The 27,793-nt window shown below is 36.3% G+C and overlaps 1 long non-coding RNA gene across 1 annotated transcript; it reads left to right on the top strand.

Moving 5' to 3' along the window:
* Nucleotides 1-556: 556 nt before the first annotated feature.
* On the top strand, nt 557-27,793 carry LOC120135350. Its single transcript, XR_005517244.1, has 3 exons — nt 557-566; nt 13,300-13,304; nt 27,659-27,793. It is a non-coding gene; the product is annotated as an uncharacterized LOC120135350 (long non-coding RNA).

Here is a 27,793-nt window from a genome sequence, read left to right as displayed (position 1 = left end):
TTTGGTTATTAGTGTGGCAATGAGATTATGACCTCATTGTTTGAAATTTGTTTCTGTGCATAAGTTCTTAGAATGAGTGTTTGAGGAACTTATCGTGCAGTTCGCATTCCATACCAACATCATCTTTTGAGTACGTTTTAAGCATATTTTTAGAGGGCATGTACTATATATGGACTCTCTTGCATTTGATTCATATTTTATTTTGAATTACTTTTTTTAAAATGGTTAGATGTATATTTTGGCGGCTCCCGTAATTGTAAACTTTGGCATTATACTTTTAGTTGTTTGGATGATTTTCAATGGATATTTTAATTCATTTTAATCGCTTAAAAAGAAAATTTTTGGATTAACTACCTCGGTGGTCCCCGTGCAGGGTAATTCATCGATCTTCGGGTCGTGGTGGATTAGGACATTATATGTTTGTTGACGACGTTGTTCCTTCATGTTGAGGACAACTAGTCGTATTTGAGAGACTGCATCTGAAGATAATAATATTCCTTCGCGTTGAGGTTTGATTTTGGAAATGACTCTGCTCCTATGTGATAAGGAGTTCTAGTCACTTTTGAGTGATTTGCTCGATGTCAAATCCGATGATGACATTGCTCCTTCACATTGAGGATGTCTAATTAGTGGATGACATTGTTCAATCATGATGAGGAGATCTTGTAAAAATTGTGCATATTTAAATGCAACTATCTTAAATGTTTTCATGAATGTCAATATGAAATTCATCTGATTTTTTTTTATCTTTTTGAAAATAAGCTTTCAAATTTTTCCTCATGAGAGGTGGAAATGGTCTTAAATAAGAAAAAATTTCAAGATAAATTTTAAAGACATCCTCGTGAGAGGGAAGTCTAAGTTTTTTATGTTGTATGTGACGATGAATGTTTGATGCAAAGATGCAAATTCATGTAACATGTATGTATAAGTGAATGTATGTTTCTTTATCAGTAGTTAGGAATGATTGCACGGTTTTCTTTATTCTCATCATGATTCACCCATTTCCTTCTTTTTCACACCAGAGTGCACACTTAAAATTCTTAACTTGTGTCCACTTGTTATTCTTGCCCTAGTTTTGATTCTAAGCTTCTATGTCCGAGAGACATTTTCCAATTTTCAAGATATACGCCAAGAGATTTTCTTGTTCTATATGTTTTCCTCCTATTTAATTTTCAAAAAGTGAAAAAATTTGATGAAAAAGTTTTGAAAAATGATGCCTCTTACTTTGAGTTCACAATTGAGACAAATTATAAAACAAGAGTTCATTGGACATCAAAGAATCAATTGCTCTTTCGATTCAAAATTATATAGCTCTTTGATAAGTGTCAAGATTAAGCAGCCTGATTTTAGGTTGGCTTCTTAAATTTTCTATGGTTTCTGTCACTGAGTTGTCATTTTCTTCTCTGTCCATGTGAACATTGTGACATACCCCTTCTTCTCGGCTTGGCATTTTGATTAGATGTGTATAAAATGATGCAACTATCATACTCAATTACTAAACCTGTTAGAACACTTCTATTTTGATTCTTTGAAATATTCCTTTTTTTCAAGTTTCGTAGACTTCTCTAATATAGGTAGTGCAAAAATATTAGTCTAAAAACAAAATTCCTAAGTGCTTGTGTGAAGTTAACTATAACAAGTGTTTCTCAACTCCCTTAGTACCGATACTCTCAGAGTATCGATAGGGTATTGATACTCTAGGTGTAGTACCGATATTTTCCTATTCTTAATGGCTAGAATTTTGTGATTAATACAGGCAGTACCGATACTCCAAGCCTGTGTACCGATACTTAAGGTGTCTAGGATGCATTTATTGCGTGAAAAATTCATCACAATGACTCTATTAACTCCCACAACAACCAAAACAGCTAGAATTGAATGAAGGGGTATAAAAACAAGATTTCAAGTCATATGTGAAGACAAGAGAATATAAAGAAAGCCAAAGCAATCAAATTGAGCCAAAAATCAAGTCAACATTCTTGAATATTCTTTTTGCTTTGAAAGAATACTTGTGTACTCCTTTGTTTTATTTGTTAAGTGTTCTTTTTGTTCTTGAACTGCGCAAACACATTCTTAGTGAGGGTTTTTCTAAGTTTTCTATTTGTAATTTTTTCTTAGGAAGGGTTGTGCACTTGAAACTTTGGGGTATAAGTCTAAGTGTGTTGTAAGGTGTAACCTTGTCCTAAAAGGTTTGAACAAATTAGTGAATTTGTTGAAATCCTTAGTGTGGAAACTAATGAAGTGGATGTAAACTTCATTAAGGAAGTTGAACCACTCTAAAATTGCTTGTGTCCAGTACTTTCATTTTCTCTCAAAAAGCTTCCATCATTTTTCTTATTTGTCAATTCACCCCCTCTTGTCATTTCATTGGTTCGATTTACTCAACAATAATACATTTGATTTTAATGATCATAATCAAGACTATTGATAAAATAATTATTAAATACCATTTAAGATAATTTACAACTAATTTATCATTTTTAAATAAAGTGTTATTTTTCACCATAACTAAAGACATTTAAAAAATGATATTATTATTTTTAATTAATAAAATTTCACAAAAATATCGTTCTATCCACAATAATTCAAACGTCTCTATATTTATCTAACCACCATTTTCATTAATGCATAGTTTACAAAAAATTTAATTGTCATAATGATGCATATTAAAAATATGCATATTAATGCATGTAAACACTCAGATGGCATTTGCCGTTTCAAATTACCATTGCAATTTTATTATCCGAGCATAATATTAATTTCATGTATTATTCATCATTAGTCAACCAACCATTATCAAATATGGAAAGATTTATTCAATGTTTGATATCCTTAACACTAAAGATTAATTCTGACATATTTCTTTAGTAATTTTGTAGGGATACAAAACGTTTATGAATATTCTTCCTTCAGTAATAAGATAGATTGAACCTGAATTCGGATTAAAAGTTCATGTATCGATAATCAATCATGACAAGTATGAATCCTTTTAACTGATCAAAAGATTATTAATCCTCGGAAAAAAATACTTATTCTTTACTTTACCTTATTTTGGCTGATAATAATCCACTCATAATTGTATAGACTCATCTTTCTTTTTCACAATTAACATTAATACATCACAGATGACACGCTTAGTTATGTAAGTATCCGATCTTAACAATTTTCATAACTACACCTTTAATTTTCTAGGCTCAGTCGGAGCCATTTAATACGAGGCTATAGAAATAAACGCAGTACCTGGTAACATCTCTATTTTATATTATATATACCTTAATCTGGAGGTAATCGAGATAACTCTTCTAGAAACATATATGGATACTCTCAAATAGTTAGAATATCTCCCAACCTAACCTTAAATTTCTATATATACTTCACATTGATTAAGAAGACTTAACAACCTTGTTACAACTTCTTGGCAGTTATTGCTAAAATCACATCAGATAACGGGTTTACTTACCAATCTCATAACCTTTCGAGTTCTTTTAAATCGATCACTTTAAGCGATAATTCATTATGGCATGGTAGGAGGCAACCAATCCATACAAAAAATTACCATGGAAAGATAATTCTATTAAGTCCGTCAAGACTCATCACTTTGAATTTTTAGTAGACAATTATTGGCTACTAATACGACTTACCCTCGCACTCTGACCTAAATTGTTAGTTATGCACATGTCACTTATGGCCTATTCTATCATAATGTCCCTCTATTTAATCAATGTAGTACTTGTATATGAACAAGGTTTTCTTAATCTTACATTGGTACTTCCTATGGTGCCGGTGCACTATCAAAATCAGATTAATCAGGAAGATTATAATTAATTATATTATCATCACTATCTTTCTATTCTCGAGCCTCTTGTCCGATCATTTACCTTAAACCTTCTATTTCAAATATTTTATACATATATTATGCTTATTCACTTTCATTAGTAAAAAGAGTGACATCAATCAAATCATATATATAACAAATCGGTAACAATGACATCCTAGTGGCATGTATACACTTTTCAGCTCAAAATAGGTTCGGTTTAGGCCTAGAATCGGTTAAACTTGATGCTCTGATACAAAAAAAATGTAACAACCATAGATCGTATATGTCTCAAAATGCGAGCTAAATATGATACATCAACTTTACAAACATTCACTGATAAAAAATGCTTAAAATTTTGTTCCATTATAAAACATTTCATTATTAACTTTACATTTATTCCATTGTTTGTGTAAAATCATAAATAATAATTATCATATAAATCAAGATTAATTTTAGGTAGAAGTTTAGTAATTTAATAGTAAACAATACTGCTTAAAAACTACCTAATTTTAAAATATTTCTTTGTTCTCGTAAAATACCCTTATAATATATCTTAGACATTTCTTATTTGTATACATGTCATCTAAAAAAATTTAAAATAGTAGGATGCCATTATTGATACTTGTAATTGTTCTTTGTTGATTGATGCTAACTAAACTCCTTACTTCACTTGCCCTTCTTTGCCTACACATGAAAATCATCACACATTAAGTATTGACTTAATGATGCATTATAAACAAACTAAGGTGACATAAAATATTAAACAACTTAACAATATCATAACATTATTTTTCTTTATATAAAACTTAACTTGAAATATCATAACAATTCTAAACATTACATTTAAATTCAAATAAAATCATTAAATATCCAAACCGATTTATTCAAGTCATCTTTCCTCATCAGAGACCTGAAAATCATCATCTCATGATTTTATAAAAACCACGATAATCAATAATAAACATAACAATCATATCATACTCTATTTCGTTCAAATACTTTTCAAAATTTTCTTATTTTTTTTTATCATTTTCCACTTTCATATTCATTCACATATTCATTTTTATATTCCATTTTCATAATAAATATTTTCACGTTTTAGAATTTATTTTCCGAATCAGAACTTATTTCTAGATTCATAGCTTATTTTCAGATTCATAGCTTACTGTCAAATTCATAGCTTACTGTCAGATTCATAGCTTATTTTCAAATTCATAGCCAAATGCATATTTATGAGAATGCAAGGTATATGAGTAGAACATAAGGTGCGCACAGGGCACATCATAGTGCCAATCTTAATTGAAACATATAATGCATTCTGTTATGTATGGCTCATAAAAAGTCTCGTTGTGGGGTTACGAATTATGTGGGTTGGGGGTGCGGGGGCGCAGACTCCGCGGTACGGTACAGGGTTGATTTTGTAATTATGTACCAGGGTTTTCTATTATAAAATAGAGATGTAACCTAGACCTAAAATATCATTGAATAAAACTTCTAGCGCCGCCTAGGCACCGAGGACGTAAGCACATTGCCGAACCTCGTAAAATTCTCATGTTCTTTTGTTTTCTTTACCCGTTTTCGTCAACAATTGGTATCAGATGTCAGGAGCAAAATTCGAAGTCGCGAAATTCGATGGTCAGGGTAACTTCGGATTATGGCAAACGAGGGTGAAGGATCTATTGGCGCAACAAGGGATCTTGAAGGCTTTGCGACCTACAAAGCCGGCGTCGATGGATGAGGAAGATTGGGAAGAATTGCAGCAGCGAGCGGCAGGAACCATACGATTATGCTTGGCGGACGAGGTCATATATCACGTCATGCATCTATCGTCTCTAGACGAAATTTGGAGGAAGTTGGAAAGTCAGTTTATGTCCAAATCCTTAACGACAAAACTGTATCTGAAGCAGCGGCTGTATGGGCTGAAGATGTAGGACGATCACGATTTGGCGCAACACGTGAATGTCTTCAATCAAATCGTTTCTGATCTGGCTCGGCTTGATGTGAAAATTGAGGATGAAGACAGAGCGATGATTCTGTTGTTGTGTTCATTGCCTCCCTCTTACGAACACATGGTGACTACTCTTACATATGGGAAAGAGACTATCAACGTTGAGGAGATTACTGCAGCCTTGTTGGCTCACAACCAGCGGAAGCAGAATGCAGGGGAAAGCTCTTAAGCCGATAGCTTATATGTCAAGGGTAATCGAGATCGTGGACGGAAGCCAGAGAAGACAGGGTCCGGGAAGCGGAATTCCAGATCCAAATCCAGGGATAAGAAGACGATTCACTGTTACAAGTGCAAGGAGGCGGGACATATAAAGCGAGACTGTCCTAAGTTGAAAAAGCAGACTGATGAGAAGCGTGATGGCTCATCCAAGTCTGTGAACGTGGTCGAGGATGATACTTCTGATTGCAGTGAGGGTGATATGCTTTCTATTTCAACGACACAATTGACGGATGCTTGGATTCTTGATTCTGGATGTTCTTATCACATCACGCCAAATAGGGAATGGTTTTCGACATACAGGCCGGTTAATTCTGGTTCGGTTTATTTGGGTGATGATCGATGTTGCAATATTGTTGGTATTGGTGATGTCAGAATTAAGATGCACGATGGCTCCGTTCGGACATTGAGTGGTGTTCGACATATCCCAGACTTGAAGAAGAATTTGATTTCCTTGGGCACTTTGCACAAGAATGGTTTTATCCCTAAGGCTGACGAAGATAGGGAAACCATTCGGATCGTTAAAGGAGCATTGACTGTGATGAAAGGCAAGATGACTGCAGGGAATATCTACAGATTGTTAGGGAGTACCGTTGCAGGTGGAGTTCACTCTGTTGAGTCCTGTGATGATACGACAAAATTATGGCATATGCGCCTTGCTCATCTTAGTGAACGTGGTATGGCAGAATTACATAAGAGAAACTTGTTGCATGGTGTCAAAAGCTGTAAGCTCGATTTTTGCAAGTATTGTGTTCTTGGTAAACAGACTAAAGTCCGTTTCAAGACTGCGAAGCACACAACTCAAGGGATTCTTGATTATGTGCATTCTGATGTATGGGGGCCTTCCACGACATCGTCTTTGGGTGGATCTAGGTACTATGTTACTTTTATTGATGATTTTTCACGGAAAGTTTGGGTGTATTTTTTGAAACAGAAATCTGAAGTTTTTGAGAAGTTCAAGCTGTGGAAAGCTGAGGTAGAAAACCAAACAGGACGAAAAATCAAGTGTTTGCGGTCTGAAAATGGTACGGAGTACACATATTCACAGTTCCTACAATTCTGTAAGGAGCATGGGATTCAGAGGCATTTTACAGTGCGCAAGACACCACAACAGAATGGTGTTGCGGAATGAATGAACAGGTCGTTGAATGAAAGAGCCAGATGATTGCGGTTGAATGCGGGGCTTCCCAAACACTTTTGGGCTGAGGCTGTTAACATGGCGTGTTACCTTATCAACAGATCGCCAAGGGCATCGCTGGCTGGGAAAGTTGCAGAAGAGGTATGGACTGGTCATAATGTTAGTTTTGATAACTTACGGATTTTTGGTTGTCCTGCTTATGTGCATGTACCTGCTGATGAGAGATCCAAACTTGATGCAAAATCGAATGAGTGCATTTTTCTGGGTTACAAGAAAGGTGTCAAAGGATTCAAGTTCTGGGATCCATTTGCGAAGAAAGTTGTGATTAGTAGAGATGCCGTTTTTGATGAACAGTCCATGTTGCAGCAGAAGCAAGACACGACAGTGGTAGATTTCGAGCAGTTTCCAGTTGAGAAACCAGAAACTTCTCAACCGACTTCTGGTGGTTCCACTACGGATGATTTGCAGGATTATAGTCTCGCCAGAGACAGGGTGAGACGGATGAATATAAAGCCTCCGAACAGATTGGGTTTTGAAGACTTGGTATCTTTTGCACTTATTGTTAGCAGTGATGATCCGGTTACTTTTCATGATGTCGTTACTAGTCAGGAAAACGACAAGTGGATGGCAGCCATGGTTGAGGAGATGGAGTCTTTGAATCACAATCGCACATGGGAGTTAGTTCCCCTTCCTGAGGGTAAGAAGCCGATTGGTTGCAAATGGGTGTATAAGAAGAAACCAGCAGTAACAGAAAAAGAGGGGGAGAAGTTCAAGGCTCGTTTGGTAGCGAAGGGTTTTTCACAGCTGAAATGAGTTAATTATGATGAAATATTTTCTCCTGTGGTCAGGCACACTTCAATCCGAGCAGTACTTGCATTGGTGGCTAGTTGGGATTTGCATTTAGAGCAGATGGATGTTAAAACTGCTTTTTTGCATGGTGATTTAGAGGAGCAGATCTACATGCGGCAACCTGAAGGTTTCACTCAACCTGGAAACGAGCATTTAGTTTGCAGATTGAAGAAATCTTTGTACGGGTTGAAACAGTCTCCGAGACAGTGGTATAAACGGTTTGACTCCTATATGATCAAGATTGGCTACAACCGATGTGAGTATGATTGTTGTGTCTATGTTAAGAGCCTTGATGATGGTTCTTTTATTTTTCTATTACTGTATGTTGATGATATGTTGATTGCTGCGAAGAACATGGATGATGTTATCGGTTTGAAAACTTTATTGAGTCATGAATTTGATATGAAAGATTTAGGTGCTGCAAAGAAAATTCTTGGAATAGAAATTTGCAGGGACAGAGACTCAAGGAAACTGCGGCTATCTCAATGGGGTTATGTTGAGAAAATGCTAGAAAGGTTTGCGATGAGCAGCGCGAAACCAGTTAGCACTCCATTGGCGAATCACTTTAAGCTCTCATCAGAACAGTGCCCTAAGACAGATAAGGAAGCTGAAGATATGGCAAAGGTTCCGTATTCTAATGCTGTTGGCTGCTTGATGTATGCGATGGTATGTATTCGTCCTGATTTAGCTCATGCTGTTAGTCAAGTTTGTAAGACATGTCTAAACCTGGTAAGCAACATTGGGAAGCAGTCAAGTGGATCTTTCGGTACTTAAAGGGTACTGTGGGACATGGAATTGTTTTCGGGAGTCAGCGGGATAATCCTTTGGTTGTAGGATATGTGGATTCAGACTATGCAGGTGACTTGGATAATAGAAGATCTACGACAGGGTATGTCTTTACTCTTGGTGGAGGGCCTATTTGTTGGAAGTCTACTGTTCAATCTGTTGTGGCTCTATCTACAACTGAAGCTGAGTACATGGCAGCGGCTGAAGCTGTAAAAGAAGCTTTATGGCTTACTGGTTTAGTGAAGGAGTTGGGTGTTCAACAAGGTGGAGTTCAGTTGCTTTGTGATAATAAAAGTGCTATTCACTTAGCTAAGAATCAGGTGTGTCGTGCTAGAACTAAACATATTGATGTAAGGTTCCACAAGATCAGAGAGTTGGTTGCATCTGGAGAGGTTTTGTTTCAGAAGGTACATACTGATGAGAATGCCGCTGATATGTTCACCAAGCCAGTTACGACAGACAAGTTCAAGCATTACTTGGACTTGTTGAATGTTTCGAGTTGTTAAAGAAGCAAGGTAACCCAATCCACATTGAAGTTTCCAAGGGGCAGGATATTCACCAAGGTGGAGATTTGTTATGTATGGCTCATAAAAAGTCTCGTTGTGGGGTTACGAATTATGTGGGTTGGGGGTGCGGGGGCGCAGACCCCGCGGTACGGTACAGGGTTGATTTTGTAATTATGTACCAGGGTTTTCTATTATAAATAGAGATGTAACCTAGACCTAAAATATCATTGAATAAAACTTCTAGCGCCGCCTAGGCACCGAGGACGTAAGCACATTTCCGAACCTCGTAAAATTCTCGTGTTCTTTTGTTTTCTTTACCCGTTTTCGTCAACACATTCCAAGTGCAATCATAACATGAACACCAATTGTGCATATCATAATGTAAACGAATGTACCTATAACTCTCAATGCAGCAAACAATGGGCTTTTCCATTAATTATTATATATTATTCAAATATTAAAAATATCAATATATCAACATATCCAACTCTTCATATCATAACATAATGGGCATTTCATACCCTAAACATTTCATTTCCACATAACATTTATATATCGTAATCATCGTCAATTATATTTCTTTAACATATAAACATCATATTGATCATGTAATAAATATCACAACTATCATACCAATTGTAATAAACTTGACTTATTTCGAGCATTTATTATAACCTATAACATAGGATTAACATGAAAACATAATTTATGACAAGTTTTACATGCTGGCAGTATGCACTACTTGCAAAGAAATATTATTTTGTATTAATATACACACTTAAAATTATTCCATTTATACCAATAGAAACTAGAATCAAATGTAAATCTAAATATATAAGGCACTTTTTCTAGTTCATCTTATACAATTTATAGTGAATTTTCAAAGTTGACCTACAAAAGCTGTTTTGAGCGGAATCTGCTGGCCTGCTTTCTGACTTATCCTTAATTAAAAATTCATATATTTTTCTATACATATCGAATCAGTATCTGCTTGTTTTAAACGAAACTATACTGACATACAAATCCAACGGAGTAAAAATCGTCCTCTAATCATTTCTATATAATTTATGATAATTTTATAAACTTACTGTTTAGAACACAAAACTTGGCAGATTTCACTAACTTATATTTTCAACTTATTAACTAATTCTATTAGAATATTAACTGAACATATATGTATGAATCACAATTCACATAATAGTTAGAAGTTACTTCTTACCATAGTAATTCTGTCACTAACTCATCGCAAGCCAATGTTTGATCGATAACACAAATACAAATTAAATATGCACTCACCTGGTGTTCTTAGCTTGTTACCTTCCTAGCACTTCATATTACATTCTTAATCTTCTCCTTAGCTTCAACATTTCTTGATCTTGATTTCAATCATAATCTAAATGAACACTATTTAAATAAGATATACATTTAAAACCATATAATAGATTCTTACTAATATAAACACACAATAGAAAATAAATTCCTGAAAAAACCTTTTGATGCTCATTCGATACGAATTTCATATCACATCATCAATGTTAACCTTAATACTTCAAATTGACCAATAAATCACTTTTTATCCAAATTCACATAATATTTTTAAACTTTCCATTTTAACAACCATATATGAATTCTTTTAGAATTCTTCTCAATTTTCCATTTTATTCCAAATAGTCATTTACCTTTTAGCTTCAATTCAAGTTTCAAACAACTTAATTAAATTTCCATAATCTAATTTTAAGCTCAATACCTCAAAAACTCCACTATTACCACTTAAGTCACTAACTTTCTCAATATTTGCCATTTAGTACTCAAACTTTGCCAACTTTTCAAAATAGTCAAATTTCACATTCTAACATCAAATTCAATCTTCTAACTTTCAATTCAAGCATAGAACATCATATTTATAATATTTTCACATAAACCCATAATTTTCCATAATTACCGAATAGGCCCTTCCCCTAACTTTCATAAAATTACAAAATGACTCAAATAACTTTCTAAAGCTTGTAGAACCTTTCAAACATCATTTCTACGCCTAGGGAATTTTTTCCCAATTAATACCTTAGGGCCAAATTTCCTAGTGGTTAGGGTTCTTGATATACACTTGATTCAAGCATGGATTCCACCTCTAAACAACATTTCAAGGCTTCTATAATCAAATCCCTAACATAATTTCACCAAATCACAATTTTCTCAAAACCCTAGGTCACGGCTAAATGAAATTTCACCCAATTTCAAGTAGTTTTAATTATCATACAAGCTTTAGAATTAATCTCCAACATCAAAAACATAAAAAAATAAAACCCTCAAAATCAACAAATCCTACATAAACCCAAATTTCCAAAGTCCTCATATAAGCATAATCTCCATGTAATATTTATACTAAATGATAGAGAATTTAAAGGGGATTAATTTTCTATTTAATAGCTTAATCCAAAAATTAATCGAATAAGCTTAAAAATAAAAAATAATATTATTACCTTGTAGCTATGGTGGTGCACATTATGGGGCTAGAAGAAACTGAAAAATTCTGATTTTTCTTTAATTAAAACATAATACACTTGGCTTAATCTAATATAAATGAATTTAAAATTCATTTAATGTGAAACTATTATTTTACCCTTAATGAAACATGATAATTTCAACTTGCCATTGTACTGTCATCCCTTTTAATATTTCAAATTCCAATATGAACAAATAAAAATCCACTTTCCATCTTTGCCTTTGCAAATTTTAAAAAACTACAATTTAGTCACTAAATTTAAAATTCATTTAATGTGAAACTATTATTTTACCCTTAATGAAACATGATAATTTAAACTTGCCATTGTACTATCACCCCTTTTAATATTTCAAATTCCTATATGAACAAATAAAAATCCACTTTCCATCTTTGCCTTTGCAAATTTTAAAAAACTACAATTTAGTCACTAAATTTTCTATGTAAAATCGATTTCAATTTCACTGACCACATTAAATTTCACTGCTATAAAATTTAGAAATAATATTTCCAACTTTTATAATTATTATTTGAGCTAAACATTGTTTATTCTCCTGTCTTCTTCCTAGCCTACAAATCTCACTGCTCCCGTATTTTGTCTTCTAATCTTCATTTCTGGACTGCTGCATTTATAATTAGAGAAAATAACCTCAGTGACCGAAAATTCCTTATAATATACGATTTTGACCAACTTTTTTTCGATTTGCCAAAATGACCAATAAAATCGCAATACGATCTCTAAATCGCAACGCGATCTCCATTATCGCAAATCAGTTTCCAGATTCGCAACGCGATTTTGACTATCGCATTGCGATTTTCCAAATTCGCAATGCGATTTTAGAAAATCGCAATGCGAATATGTAAATCGCAATGCGATTCTGACTATCGCAATGCGATAATACATAATCACAATGCGATAATACGTAATCGCAACGTGATTCTGACTATCGCAACGCGATTCTGACTTTCGCAACACTGAATTTCAAATTCGCAACAGATTTTAGTTTTGCAACACAAATGTTTTGGGTATATAACTACGCAGCAGCAACAACTCATAACCTAAATCCCTAAATCGCAACTCATTTCATCTCCATCTATCACTCTCTCCGGCGACATCCTTCCCCATCCGGCAACATGTTTTAGTTTCGCAGCTCGTTTGTTTAGTAAATTAATTTACAATAATGAAATCATCTAATGTTGATCATGTTTGGATAAATTTGTGTTTTGGAGGGTCATGGTAAAATGTTCATGGTGTTTTACAATATATGCCTTTACCCATGAATCTTCAACTAAAACTGTCATTAAAAAAGTTAACTTATGAAACTCTAATGTTACGTGTTGCAAATAAATTGAATTTAGAGCCCCTAAGTGGATTTAGGCTATCTTATCAGAGAAAAGGTAAAGTTTATTTGTTAACCGACAATGAAGATGTTGAACGATTCATTGCTTAAATTAGTGTTTCGCAAGATGATGTTACAGTGTATGTTGTTGAACCTAGAAGTAGTGAAGTTTGGTCAGTAGCGGGTAGTAATCAACTAAGTTTTTCTACCCCAGTTTATGGTGCTCAAAATTTAATGGTTCCACCACAATTTCATCACCAAGCAAATTTTGTTTCACCACATTTCCAATACCAAACATAATCTCAAAACCCACAACCTTTCCCTAATCCAAATCCCAATCAACTTTCAGCACCAAATTCCGGTTTTCGTATTGACCAGTTAGACGATGATGAGCCAACAGAAAAAATTGTGAGTACTAGTCAGTATTCGAAATTTGATCTTGGTCAATACCCGGACTTTGATCTTGGTCAATACTCAGATTTTGATGATGTTTCAGAAGAAGAAACAGACCATGCGTGTAATGATTTTGATATTGGTCAATACCCGAATTTGGATGATGAAACAGCCGCTGCCGAGGAAGATGTTGTTGATGATAATGAGGAGGAAGTTACGAATGTGAATGAACATGTTGAACATCCATTCTGTAATTCATATAACCCTGAAGAAGAAAAAAAAGAAGAAGAAATCCCCGAAGAAAATACCATGGGAGTATAACTGGAATATGCCAGAATTACTTCAGATACTGGAAGAAGAGTTGGTAAAGATAGCAGTTGATTGTTACACAAAAATTATTCGTATCAAGAAAGATGATTGTTTTGATACAAAGGAAGACTTGAAGATATCATTGTATACGAAATGTGTGGAAGATGGCTATCAACTAAAAGTTAACAAATCAAGCAAAGATCGTTTCGAAACAAGGTGTATGATTGACAAAAAATGTACGTGGCGTATGATTGCAAAGAGGATAAAAGATTGCGAAATGTTTCAAGTTAGGACTTTTATTGATAAACATACATGTTCAAGAACCCAAGTTTTTCCTCACCATAGACAGGCAAACAAAAAGGTGTTGGGTGGTTTTCTGGCTGAGTTAATGTCTTTGAATGGCAAGGTATATCGGGGACATGAAATTATGACTGACATGAATGCTCGGTTCAAGATTAGTATCTCATATTCTCAAGCTTGGAGAGCCAAATGTTATGCCTTGGAATTGTTGAGGGGGTCGCCAGAAGCATCGTTTGCCCAACTGCCGGCTTATTGTCACAATTTAAAGCTGAAAAATCCTGGGTCGGTAACTCATATCAAAATAGATAGAGATGGACGCTTTGAGTTGTTGTTTATCGCCATTGGTGCTGCGGTTAGTAAATCAATATAATTTTGTTGACTCATTTTTGTTAGTTACATGCATTTCACATTTAAATGATTATATTTCTTGTGTATATTATTTTGTAGATTCGTTCGTTATTACTTGCATACGCCCAGTTATTATAGTTGACGGAGCACATTTGAAAGGTTGATACCTTGGAGTAAACTTATTGGCAGTAGTCATGGATTCTAACAATGGGATATTGCCAATAGCTTACGGGGTTGGCAAATCTGAAACCTCTGATTCATGGACATGGTTTATGGGCCATCTTAGGGATTGCATAGGTCCTATTAGCAATCTGACAATCATATCCGATAGGGCAAACTCAATTGACAACGCTGTTAGAAGGTGTTTCCCAGATGCTTTTCATGGACTTTGTGGTGTTCATTTGTATAGAAATCTAAAATCAAGGTCTGCTGGTATAAAAAATCACAAATGGACATACTAGAATGCTGTAAAAGCTTATCGGGAAGTGGATTTTAATAAGCATATAAATTGTTTAAGACGTGTTTTGCCTCAGTGTGCTCAAACACTAGAAGATGTCGGGTTTGAAAGATGGTCAAGAGTACATCAACTTGGAGCAAGATATGGTTTCATGACGTCTAATAGTGCAGAATCAATAAACGCTCTAAGTCGTCATTCCCGAAAATTACCCATTACTATGTTAATGGAGTTTTTTCGAGCCTCTATTCAACAGTGGTACTACAAGAAAAGAAACCATGCAGGTATTATTTCTTTAAATTCGTAACTTATCATATATTTTACTAAGTATTATTTATTTATTTAAATTTACAGGAACATTGGAACACCGTGTTACACCATGGACTGAAAAAAAGATAACGAAACCTGTTGTGAAGTCAACGTCATGGAGAGTTGAACCATGTTCAAACACTTTGTTTGAAGTACTGGATAAAAACTTAAATGGGCTTGTCGATCTAAATGGAAAGACGTGTAGTTGTATGAAATGGCAAACATCTGGTTATCCGTGTGGCCATGTTATAAAAGTTGCTCTTCATCTAAACCAAGATGATTCAAGCGCATACGCTATGGATTGCTACACTACAAAAGTATATCGACAGACTTATGCCAAGATTATCTACCCTATTCTACATCCTTCTGAGTGGGACATACCAGATGACTTACAAACAGTTTTGCCACCAGCCATGGACATAAGGCTACCTGGCCGACCAAAAAGTCACGATCGTATACCGTCTAAGGGTGAAGAGAAGAAGTGATCGACATGTAGTCGGTACAAGGAAAGTGGTCATACAAGGTTGACATGTGGATCACCAGTGCCATCACAATCATCTTTTCCTCTACCAAAATATGGATCCTCATCAAAATCCAAAGCTCATATGGTGTCAAGCAAAAGGCAATCAAAATCAAAATCCCAATCACAACCGGCTTCACCTTTTGGGACTATTAACTTAGGTGATTTTTAAATGCAAACGTTTTATTATGTGTATTTTATGTGTAAACTTTTAACATTTTCAGTTAGGCATTTATTAGTACCTTGATTTTGATCATTGCTATGATATGTTCAGTTGTTATCACTTGTTACACATTCATTTTAATATCGCAACGCGAATTTGACTATTATGTGTATTTTATGTGTAAACTTTTAACATTTTCTGTTAGGCATGTATTAGTAACTTGAGTTTGAACATTGCTATGATCTGTTCAGTTGTTATCACTTATTACATATTCATTTGAATATCGCAATGCGAATTTGACTATCGCAACGCGAATTTGACTATCGCAACGCAAATTTGACTATCGTAACGCAAAAATCGCAACGCGAATTTCACTATCGCAACACGAATTTGACTATCGCAACGTGAATTTGATTATCGCAACGAGAAAATCGCAAAGCGAATTAGACCATCGCAACGCGAATTGACTTTCGCATTGCAATTTTGGCTTTCGCATTGTGATTTTGACTATCGCAACGTGAATTTGATTATCGCAACGGGAATTTGACTATCGCACCGAGAAAATTGCAAAGCGTATTAGACCATCGCAACGCGAATTGACTTTCGCGTTGCGATTTTGGCTTTCGCATTGCGATTTTGACTATCACAACGTGAATTTGATTATCGTAACGGGAATTTGACTATCGCAACGAGAAAATCGCAAAGCGTATTAGACTATTGCAACGTCTTTTGCCTGAAATATGATGCATATTGAAATCAACAAAATCAACTTTTACATTTCAATCAATTAAACAAGCACAAATAAGAATTATTTACACATCAATTAAACAAATCAACTTTTACAAATCAATTAAACAAGTAAAAAATAATAATTCTTATTTTCCTCATCAATTAAACAAATAATAATTTCATGGAGCTCACTTCAGGATTAACCAGCAGAAACCAAGCATTTGCTCAAACAACACTTTCTACATATCTATAACAAAAAAAAAAGCAAATTATTGAATTCTAGGTACTTAACAACACTTGCATTTGACTTACCAATTGTTTATGGACACTTTCATAACACGGATGCAGGTAGGCAGCGTCTCGCATATATCGCTCTAGCCATAAAATGCCAAAACCACAAGCCTACTGCACCTCTATCTCTATCGGTGGGAGGTAGAAAATGTATACTTCCTATCGTCAAACGCTCCAAGCACATGCATACGAGAGGACCACAATCCCCTCTGGCTTCCTGCATTTGTTGTGGCGCGGTCTCGTCTCTGATAACTGTAACATTGAATTTCTTTGGCTTCTTGTTTCCAGAATAAGTCCAATAATTAATCGCATCCAAGAATTTAGCCAAATGAGAGCTCCATCACTTAATAATATCTCTCAAATCAGACAATGATATGTAATTTATCATGCTGTCATATACTATTATCTTCAGGGATAGGAGCTGAAGCTCGACGAAAAGCCAATGAGTACGTTCCAAAACAGGGATAAACATCTGCAATCATAAGTAATAATTCAATTGCGCACTTATTTATGAACACCTTTAAAATATTTAAAAAAATAAAATAAATACTAACCTTATCGACCTCCCACCATGCAGGACAAAGTTTAGCTTGTCCATTAGCCAACACATATGATTCCTGTCGTTGATTCTTCAAGTGAACTACGTGAAAAAACGTCGGCATAATTGTATATCGCATTTTTTTTATTTTTCCTCATTTTCCTTATTATTAGAAGACGTGACACCCATGCATCAATATGCTGTTTTACAAAAAAAGACATATATTAGTGAATTACATAAATTTAAAAAAAATTAATCAAAATGAAATATAAAAAATATAAGACTTACCCCCCATCGAAATAGTCTTTGTCTTTAACCCCTAATAACACACCCCACCAAGACCGATCAATCAACAAATGCATATCATCGTTGAGTTTGTATATGTCAGCGTAACACCCCTGGCTCCGCTCATGTAATAAAATCAACTGCGGTCTTAGCCCAAAGGGTATTATCCAGAATTGTTTCCGGTAGTTGTTTCCTCTCCTCTTCATCTGCCGGAATGGTACTGGCCGGTAACTCATACGAAAGCCAACAGTCATCCATCATGTCCGGCATATGAGGGGGTTTCTCAATAATTCGACATATTAAACCGTGTGAATCGGGCTCTATAATGGTGGGAGGGACCTCTTCAACGATGACAGAGGCCTCTTGAACGGTGAGAGGGGACTCTTGAGGGATGATAGGGGCCTCTTGAACGATAGGAGAGGCCTCTTGAACGATGACAGGTGAGTCGGGCTTCTTACGGAGTCTTTGCACTATTGGGGTGAATGGAGACGTAATGGCACGTGCACGTCGTCTGATGCATGAACCCCGTCGTGCAAGAAAAACCCGACGTAAAGCATCCACCTTATCGGGCCGCTAAAAATAAATTAATACATAAATCAGTAAATAAACAGACATGATGTTAAACAGTATTCACCCAAGTCATTATTCTATCATAGTTCACAAAATGCATCAGATAACATTCCGGAAGTAAGCACTTATATAAACATTTAAAAGGACAACATATAGGTTTAGTGCATGTTCAAGGACAACATAAAGGGTAGTAGTTTATTCTTGAAACTTAAATTTGCAACACTGTGAAGTTAGTATTTGTCTTTGTCTTTTGGTTGAAATAATGCAATCCATTCAAGTTTCAATTTGCAGAAGAAGAATAGTTTCTGAAACTTAAAATCGCAACATGAAAATGACTATCGCAATGCGAAAATGACTATCACAACACGAAAATGACTATCGCAACGCGAATTTGAATATAGCAACCGGATAATCGCAATGCGAAATAAAATCGCAACGCGAAACCAAAATTTTTCGCGTTGCGATTTTCATTTTCGCATTGCGATTATCCCGTTGCGATAGTCAAATTCGCATTGCGATAGTCATTTCCGCGTTGCGATAGTCATTTTCGCTTTGCGATTTTAAGTTTCGTGTTGCAACTATTCTTCTTCTGCAAGTTGAAACTTGAATAGATTGCATTACTTCAACCAAAAGACAAAACAAAGATAAATACTAACTTCACATGGTTATTTTAGAACTGTTTAGCAGTATTGGCAGTAACCGAATGAATTTACTAAGCAATCAAAGTGAAATGTTAATCTAAGTGAAATTACGAGTAAATCAAGTTAAATATGAAAAATCTTAAACTTACCTCGTTGCGTAGAGTATGGACCTCATTCTGCAACGATGCTACCATCTCACGTAGAGCCACTACCTTACCACGTAAAGTAGATACCTCATCACGCCATGCACCATTTTCATCGCGTAAAGTACCGACCTCCTCACGCAAGGCATTGACCTCATCACGTAACTCCCCTAACTCATCCCGTGGAGGTGGAGAACAGGAAGATAATCGTCAAGGCATCTTTGTCGGTCGCCTATCATGAGGTGATGGTGGAGAAGAGGCTCGATGATGTGATGGAATAGGTGATGGCTCTCGTTGTAGAGGTGTATAGTGTGTTCGATCAGGTGATGGCTCTGGGTGAGGTGATGGCTCTCGAAGTGGAGGCTGCTCATCATCCGTTCCATCAAAAAAACGCTTACTAGCTTGCCACCAATCAGTGACAAGCTCAGCCTTCGTGGGTGTCAGCCTCTGTAATGGAGTGTTGACATCCTAACAATATAAAAGCTCAAACAAAGTTAAACGTGTACTAGTAATAACTTGTTTATACATGGTCGTATTTGTGTTAACTTACATCATTTATTGTCGTATACCGTAATAACTCTTCCCAAATCAACAGTCACCGTTTCCTCTTCTAGGAAATAGCCCTAGGAATATCATTTGAAGTTTTTAATGCATATGTCTGCATGTCGGGAAAAGCCTCAAATATCCAAATCTACAAACAATATAATACACAAACATTAGTAACTGTTAAATAATTAATTATAATTTTGGAAACATTATAATATAGAAATTCTTACCTTAAAGGCCCAAATAAAGTCTGACAAAGTGTATTTGGAACCATCGCCACGCAAACTTTTGTGGTCATCAAAGGCAGACGACAACTTATTCCAGGTAGCTTTTCATTGATACGAACCCCACGGAAATAAGTTTCATGCATTTAGGTCCTCTACCAATAATATTAGGTCCTTAGGAATAGGTTGTCTGGCCTCTCTGCCTAAAAAGCCGGCATGCAAAAGTACTAAAAGGCATACTCGAACAACATCGACGTCATCCATCCGAGTAAAACCATCTTTCTTATTAAATAATCTCGTCAAGTATTCGACGTGTAAATTCGGCTTCTCCATTGACAGCTCAGGAAAAACCCAGGATAACCATGATAGGCGGGTAATATAACTAGTATATCGACCTACATCATCGTGTCCGAAGCGTAGACCAGTGATTAAGCAAAAATCCTCCCGCCCAAAACACGTATACGTCGGTGGAAAATGAAACCATATCTCTTCATTACCACATTCTATACTCTCGGGTAGATCGCGTGTCATGGTCTGAAGCCACAAATGGGTCAACATAACATCTCCACCCGGATGTTGTACTTTCAGCCATGGCCCGAAGCAAGTATCCTCAAACAATTGTCTTTGTACAGGTGAAAGTTTCGACGCAATTGTAGTGACTAGGCTTATTTTATTCCTTAATGTCAATTGAGCCGAAAAAAAGTTCTACAAAAACAATAAACATACCAAGTTAGATATACCAAAAACTACACTGTGAAGATATACCAAAAACAATAATAAACATAAAGAGTAGTAGTTTATTCTTCAAACTTAAATTTGCAACACTGTGAATTTCGTATTTGTCTTTTTCTTTTGGTTGAAGTAATGCAATTCATTCAAGTTTCAATTTGCAGAAGAAGAATAGTTTCTAAAACTTAAAATCGCAACACGAAAATGAAAATCGCAACACGAAAATGACTATCGCAATGCGAAACTAAAATCGCGTTACGATTTTGTAGTTGCGATTTTTATTTCGCGTTGCGATTCTCGGTTTCAGATAGTCATTGTCTAAAATTGAAACTTGAATGAATTGCATTACTTCAACCAAAAGACAAATCAAAGACAAATACTAACTTCATAGGGTTAAAGACTAAACAATTTAGCAGTATTGGCAGTAATCGAATGAATTTAATAAGCAATCTAAGTGAAATGGTTAATCTATTATTGAAATTACCAGTAAACTTATCATCAATTTCAATATGAAAAACCTAATAATAATGCAAAAATTTCAACATAAAAATAATTAAAAAAACTAACCCTCGGTAGTTGATTTGGTTGATTTTCCATTTCTGATCGTGAATGATTATGAGGGTGGTTCTGAGAGATGGAGATAGACGGATTTCGTCGGAGATGGGGACGGATTTTGTCGGAGATGGGGACGGATTTCATCGGAGATGGGGACGGATGTCGCCGTAGAGATGAGAGATGGAGATGGGATTGAGTTGTGATTTAGGGTTTTAGGTTAAGAGTTGCAATTACGAGATATATTAATATTCGTGTTTGGAATTTGAAAATAAAATACGCGTTGCGATACTAATGACGCTTTGAAAATCGTATTGCGATTTTGTATTATCGCAACGCGATAGTCAGAATCGCGTTACGATTACGTATTAGCGCGTTGCGATAGTCAGAATCGCGTTGCGATTTACATATTCGCATTGCGATAGTCAGAATCGCATTGCGATTTACATATTCGCATTGTGATTTCTAAAATCGCAACGCGAATTTGGAGAATCGCATTGCGATTTACATATTCGCATTGCGATTTCTAAAATCGCAACGCGAATTTGGAAAATCGCAACGAGAATTTGAAAAATCGCAATGCGATAGTCAAAATCGCGTTGCGAATCTGGAAATTGATTTGCGATAATGGAGATCGCGTTGCGATTTAGAGATCGCATTGCGATTTTATTGGTCATTTTGGCAAATCGAAAAAAAGTTGGTCAAAATCGTATATTATAAGGAATTTTCGGTCACTGAGGTTATTTTCTCTTATAATTATTATTTACAATAAATTAATTTGAATTATTTATATATATTATCCCTCACGTGACTTCACAGGTACCACTTACATACACATCCCAAACTAATTAAACATCACACACGCATTTTGTAAATATTCGCTTGACTTCACGTGCTTGCATCTGCATGCAACAGATAAACACAACGAAACCCAACTGCTTTAAACGATCCAACAATAGAAGATTGCTATGATGCATTAAAATAATAACATGTATGCATGTATGATAGGGTTAGTGAAAAAGCACAGACTTTTTTTGATAAAGATTTAATAGGGAGGAAATGGAAAAAAGGAAAGCCGTGCCGTGAAATTCAAAGAAAGTTGGGGGGGGGGGGAATAGACTCTCCCACCGTTTGATCACATCAAAAATCCATGGAGATTTGATCCTCCGGCCTTGTTTTGTTTTCCCAAAGCTAACCCCCGCACCCCTTCCCACAAATTAAAATTATTCTATGTGCCCCCCAATTTTGGTCCAAGATGTAACAACTTGCCTGCATGGTCCGACCCCACCCCCCACCATACATGATTAACCCTCTTAATTCCCATCTCTAATATGCGATTTAGCTGTCTCCACCATGATTAGACCCTTTGATCACCAAAATAACAACATTTATCAACCTTGGACGCCGATCAAACTCCTCCGCCCAACAACCATTTTTTGCCCACTACAGGGCTTTGTCGGCAAATCCACTTTCATTTTGTGGCTTGTGACGTAAAACATAATTTGCATGTAAATTAATCAAAACATAGGCTTTGCTTAAGTGCCAAATTGTATTTGATGGAAAACCAAAACTTTGACTTGGTGACAAATCTTGTAACATTAAAAGGAAACATGATCGCAATTATTTTACTCAGTAGATATTGACAACAGATATTAAAAACACATTCGTTTTTAATAATATATTATTATCTTATTCACACATCATCAGTGCTTAAATAGGAAAATTGGATATTGAGACTATTTTTTTTCCTCAGAAAAATTCTCACTATCAGTGGGAGAAAAACAAAACAAATTTTGGAGGAGTGCCTGACGACAAAGAAGCGATAAAATTTTAAGCAAATAATCCCTCCTTTTCCCTATGCTCTTACCCTCTATGTTCTATTGATTTTGTACAATGGAATATTTTTCTTTTAATGCCGCGTAGGGAAAAGACAGTGTAATCAAAGCAAGAAGAATCTAATAAAGAGCTAGTTGGATATTGACTTTTAACATATCATTTGGACTATTGATTAAACTATCAGGTTAAGGGTTTAGCAAATTATTATTATTATTATTATTATTTTGCTTTATGAACCAAATTGGCATTCTTGATTTCAGTGGCAAGCTGTTGGGGCTATACAACACACGGTGCAAAAGAATAAATACTCTTAATATTAAGGTGGACAACAACAAACAACAACAAAACCCAATTCCCATATGTATGGGGTAAGGGGGAGGTAGGGTAGTAGGCTACCCCCAACGCCAGGTTGAGAGTAGCTTCCGTGGAAGACCTCCAGCAGTCAGAAAATTAAAAATTTAGATAAAATGCAATGCATGTATAAATAAATACATAAATACATAGCGAAACAGTATTCATATGCAGTCATTAAAATCATATGTGCGTCTGTAACGGGAATTAATCCCTGCATAATAATCCCTGCGAAAGAATCTCTGCATATAGACAGAAACATAAGATCCGACTAAATTTAAAAGAGGAAACATGAAGAGAATGATACACAAAAGTCAACGTTAGCAAGCCCAGTTCTAATCCTTCATAAATACCAATAACAGAAACGTATAAAAAGTATAAGTCATGGGAAATACTACAAAGACATTAAAAGAAGACAGAGATGATACACCCTATAGATGTGACCCACACTACTCGACTACCCTAGTCTTTAGCCTCCATATTTTCCTATCAGAGGTCATGTCTTCGGTAAGGGCTAAATCCCTCAAATCAGATCTTAAGCAGTCTTCCCACTTTCGCCTTGGTCGTCCTTTCCTTCTGGCACCGTCGACTGTAATCGACTCTACCCTCCTTACCGCATCCGACGGTAGTCGCCTAAGGACATGCCCAAACCACCGTAGTCTTCCCTCCCTCAATTTTTCAGAAACAGACACCACCCCCAAGGACATCCTAATAGCAGAGTTTGTCGTCATATCCCTCAGAGTCCTACCACATGTCCATCGAAGCATTCTCATTTCTGCGGCCTCAAGCCTCCTTACGTGATCCTTCTTGGTTGCCCAACATTCTGATCCATACAACAGCGCTGGTCTTATTGCCATTCTATAAAATTTTCCCTTAAGTTTTAGAGGGACCTTCTTGTCACACAGAACTCCAGTAGCGGCCCTCCACTTTAGCCATCCCGCCTTTATACGGTGTGTAACGTCATCATCTACACCCCCATCTTTATGTATCATAGACCCTAGGTACTTGAAACAATCCTTTGAGGGGAGAACGTGTCCTTCTATGCATACTTCTACATCTTCATCGTTTTGGTTCCCATTGAAGTTTGAACATAAATACTCTGTCTTTTCAATATTGATCCTTAAACCTTTTTCTTCCAAAGCAGTCTTCCAGGTAGCCAGTCTGCTATTCAAATCAGATTTTGTTTCAGCAACTAAGACAATGTCGTCAGCGAAAAGCATACACCATGGTACACCGTCTGGTGTCGCACAAATGATGTCGTCCATAATCAAGGCAAAGATGTAAGGGCTAAGAGCCGACCCCTGGTGGAGTCCGATTTCCACCGGGAATGCCTCGGTGTCGCCAACTGTAGTCCTGACGTAAGTAGTAGATCTACAGTACATATCACGAATCGCCCGGATATAAGCAGTTGGGATCCGTCTCGTTTCCAAAGTCTTCCAGATCGTATCGCGGGGAACACTATCATAAGCCTTCTCAAGGTCAATGAACGCCATGTGAAGATCTCTAGACTTTTCCCTATATTTCTCCATAAGCCGTCGAAGTAGATGAATCGCCTCCGTGGTAGACCTGCCTGGCATAAAGCCAAATTGGTTTTCCGAAACCCTAGTAACTTGTCTCAACCTAGCCTCTATCACCCTTTCCCATAGCTTCATGGTATGGCTGAGGAGTTTAATACCTCTGTAGTTACCACAACGTTGGGGATCTCCTTTATTTTTATAGATTGGTATCACCGTAGACTCTCTCCACTCCTCTGGCATCTTGGCAGTCTCTAAAATAATATTAAAGATGTTGGTCAACCACTTAACTCCCTCTTCTCCTAGGGCCAACCACACAGTGATAGGAATTTGATCAGGACCGACAGCTTTGTCCCTTCCCATCTTTCTAAGAGCCATTTTGACTTCCTCAAACCCAATCCTACTTGTAGGGCAGTCATTGGCCGTAGTATGATAGTCGGCTAACCCATCAACGATACTATCTCTACATGGAGAGGCACCGTCATTAAATAAGCCAAATAAGTAACTACCCCAAACCCTCTTAATATCGTGATCTTTCGCTAAAAGAACACCATTGTTGTCCTTAATAAACCTAATGTTACCTAGATCCTTTTTCCTAATCTCCCTAGATTTTGCAAGTCTGAAGATGCCATTTTGTCCTTCCTTGGTGTCTAATCTCTTGTACATTTCCTCGTATGCCTTATCCTTTGCTTTAGCTACCGTTTTCTTGGCTTCCCGCTTTGCCTCCTGGTATCTTTGTTTAGCTCTCGACCTTTCTTCTTCGTCATTGCATTGTAGAAACTCCTTGAAGCAAGTTTGTTTTGTCTTCACCTTTGTTTGGACTTCGTCGTTCCACCACCACGATTCTTTATGTTCCTTGGCCTTCCCCGTCGACAACCCAAGGGTATTTTTGCCAACATCTCTGATGGAATTTGCCATATTTTTCCATAACATATCTGCATGTTTTGAGTTTGAAGTTTCAAAACTTGTATTAGACAAAACCTTACTCCTAAAGTCATCAGTTTTCGCTCCATGTAAGTTCTTCCAGAGGATCCTAGGTTTACCAAGTTTAGCCCTCCTATGAGTGCTCCGCCCGTGGGGTACGCGGTACACCAAAACCAACAATTTGTGTTGTGATGCACATGCCTCTTCAGGGAACACCTTACAGTCAATGCAAGCCCATCGTTCCTGATTTCTAATCAAGATGTAGTCGATTTGGGTACAATGTCCCCCGCTATGAAACGTAATCAAGTTCGCATCTCTCTTATTAAAGAAGGAGTTAGTGATCACCAAATCGTGAGCAGTAGCAAAATCAAGCAACGTACGCCCCCCATCGTTCCTGCTACCATAACCGAAACCCCATGAACACCGTCATACCTGTCGGTTGCACTTCCTATATGGCCATTGAAGTCTCCCCCTATGAAAACTCTTTGGTCCTCCGGAATACTCCTAAGTATATCATCTAACTGATCCCAGAAGCAACGTTTCTCCCCCTCCCCTAGGCCAACGTGTGGGGCGTACACTGAAAGGACATTCACTACTTCCTCTTCTATAATAACCTTAATCATCATGATCCTATCTCGGTATCTGCAAACTTCAACTACATTTTCCTTGAGCCTAGAGGATGCCAAGATACCCACCCCATTTCTAGCGTTATCTACGCCTGAATACCACAACTTGTACCCATTACACTCTCTGGCGCGAGACCCTTTCCACCTAGTCTCCTGAATACATGCAAAATCTATTTTTCTATTATTAAGTACGTCGGTCAGCTCCAGCAGCCTAGCATTTAATGTGCCTACATTCAGCGAGCAAACTCTTAATCTAGTCTCCTTGTCACCACTCTGTCGAGCCCTCCCCCTATACGCCCCATGGGATCTAAAAGAATGACATGACCTCAAGTAATCATCTGTAACAGAAGCTATGAGGAACTATGAAAAAAGAATCCAAATAAGACAGAAGATGCACTAATAAAACGCTAGAGAATTGAGGAGTACTAAAAATCCTAGTTGGTTACTTAATAGGATTTTAAGAAAAAATAATACTATCTTATTTAACTATAGGCCAATATCTAGAAACTATAATTTAAAATGTTCAATAAATATCCGAGCTAAGCAAAAAAGGATTAAAATTGTAACACGAGATATAAGAGTAATGAAATCCTACTCAACTAGTTAAAAAACATCAAACCCAAAGCTGGTAAAAAAAGATCAGTATAAAAACAAGAGAAAAAACAGCAAGAAGCTAAGTCAAAGAAAGCAGATCCAACAACAACAAGATTAAGAAATATTAAGTACAAAAATATGCAAGGGATATGCGAAACAACGACAGAGTTAAAAGGGATATATCAAAATTCGTGGATGCGAAATTAACAATCTTTGTTCAGATAAAAATCTGATAAAAACCGTGCTATAACACAAAATCAAACCTTTACCTATCAAGAAATTAGCATGCAAAATATTATGAAATTAGAAGAAAAAGAGAAAATCCAGAATTTTTGTTCAGAAATTAAACCGCTGACGAAGGCGATCGTTGCTCTACGAGGAAGGTGGTCCGATCGAACTGCAAGGCGGAAGAAATTGAGCCTGGAAAGTTCGTTCGGAAGTGCGAGAAAACTGAGCTGAAAACAAATAATAATACTAAAAATACAGAAAGTTAGATTCAAATAAGCGAAAAATATAATAATAAGCTGTCCCCTGATTCTAAACCGATTACCCAAATTACGATGGAAGTATCAAGAATGATAAAACCCCAGGAAGATCTGGGATCTGAAGATTCTGAAGTTTCGGTACTTAAATCAAACGAGGGATTAAACCAAGCAGAAGAAGAAATTATCCACGGATCTGTTCAAACTGACGTAGTACTGGAAATGGAATTTGGAAATTTCGAACAAGGCTGCAAATGCTTGG

This window comes from Hibiscus syriacus, unplaced genomic scaffold, assembly GCF_006381635.1.
Source record: "Hibiscus syriacus cultivar Baekdansim isolate YM2019G1 unplaced genomic scaffold, ASM638163v2 tig00110607_pilon, whole genome shotgun sequence".
NCBI classification, from domain to species: Eukaryota; Viridiplantae; Streptophyta; class Magnoliopsida; order Malvales; family Malvaceae; genus Hibiscus; species Hibiscus syriacus.
The sequence above is the reverse complement of the archived record's forward strand: the minus strand, read 5'-3'. Positions and strand labels throughout refer to the sequence as shown.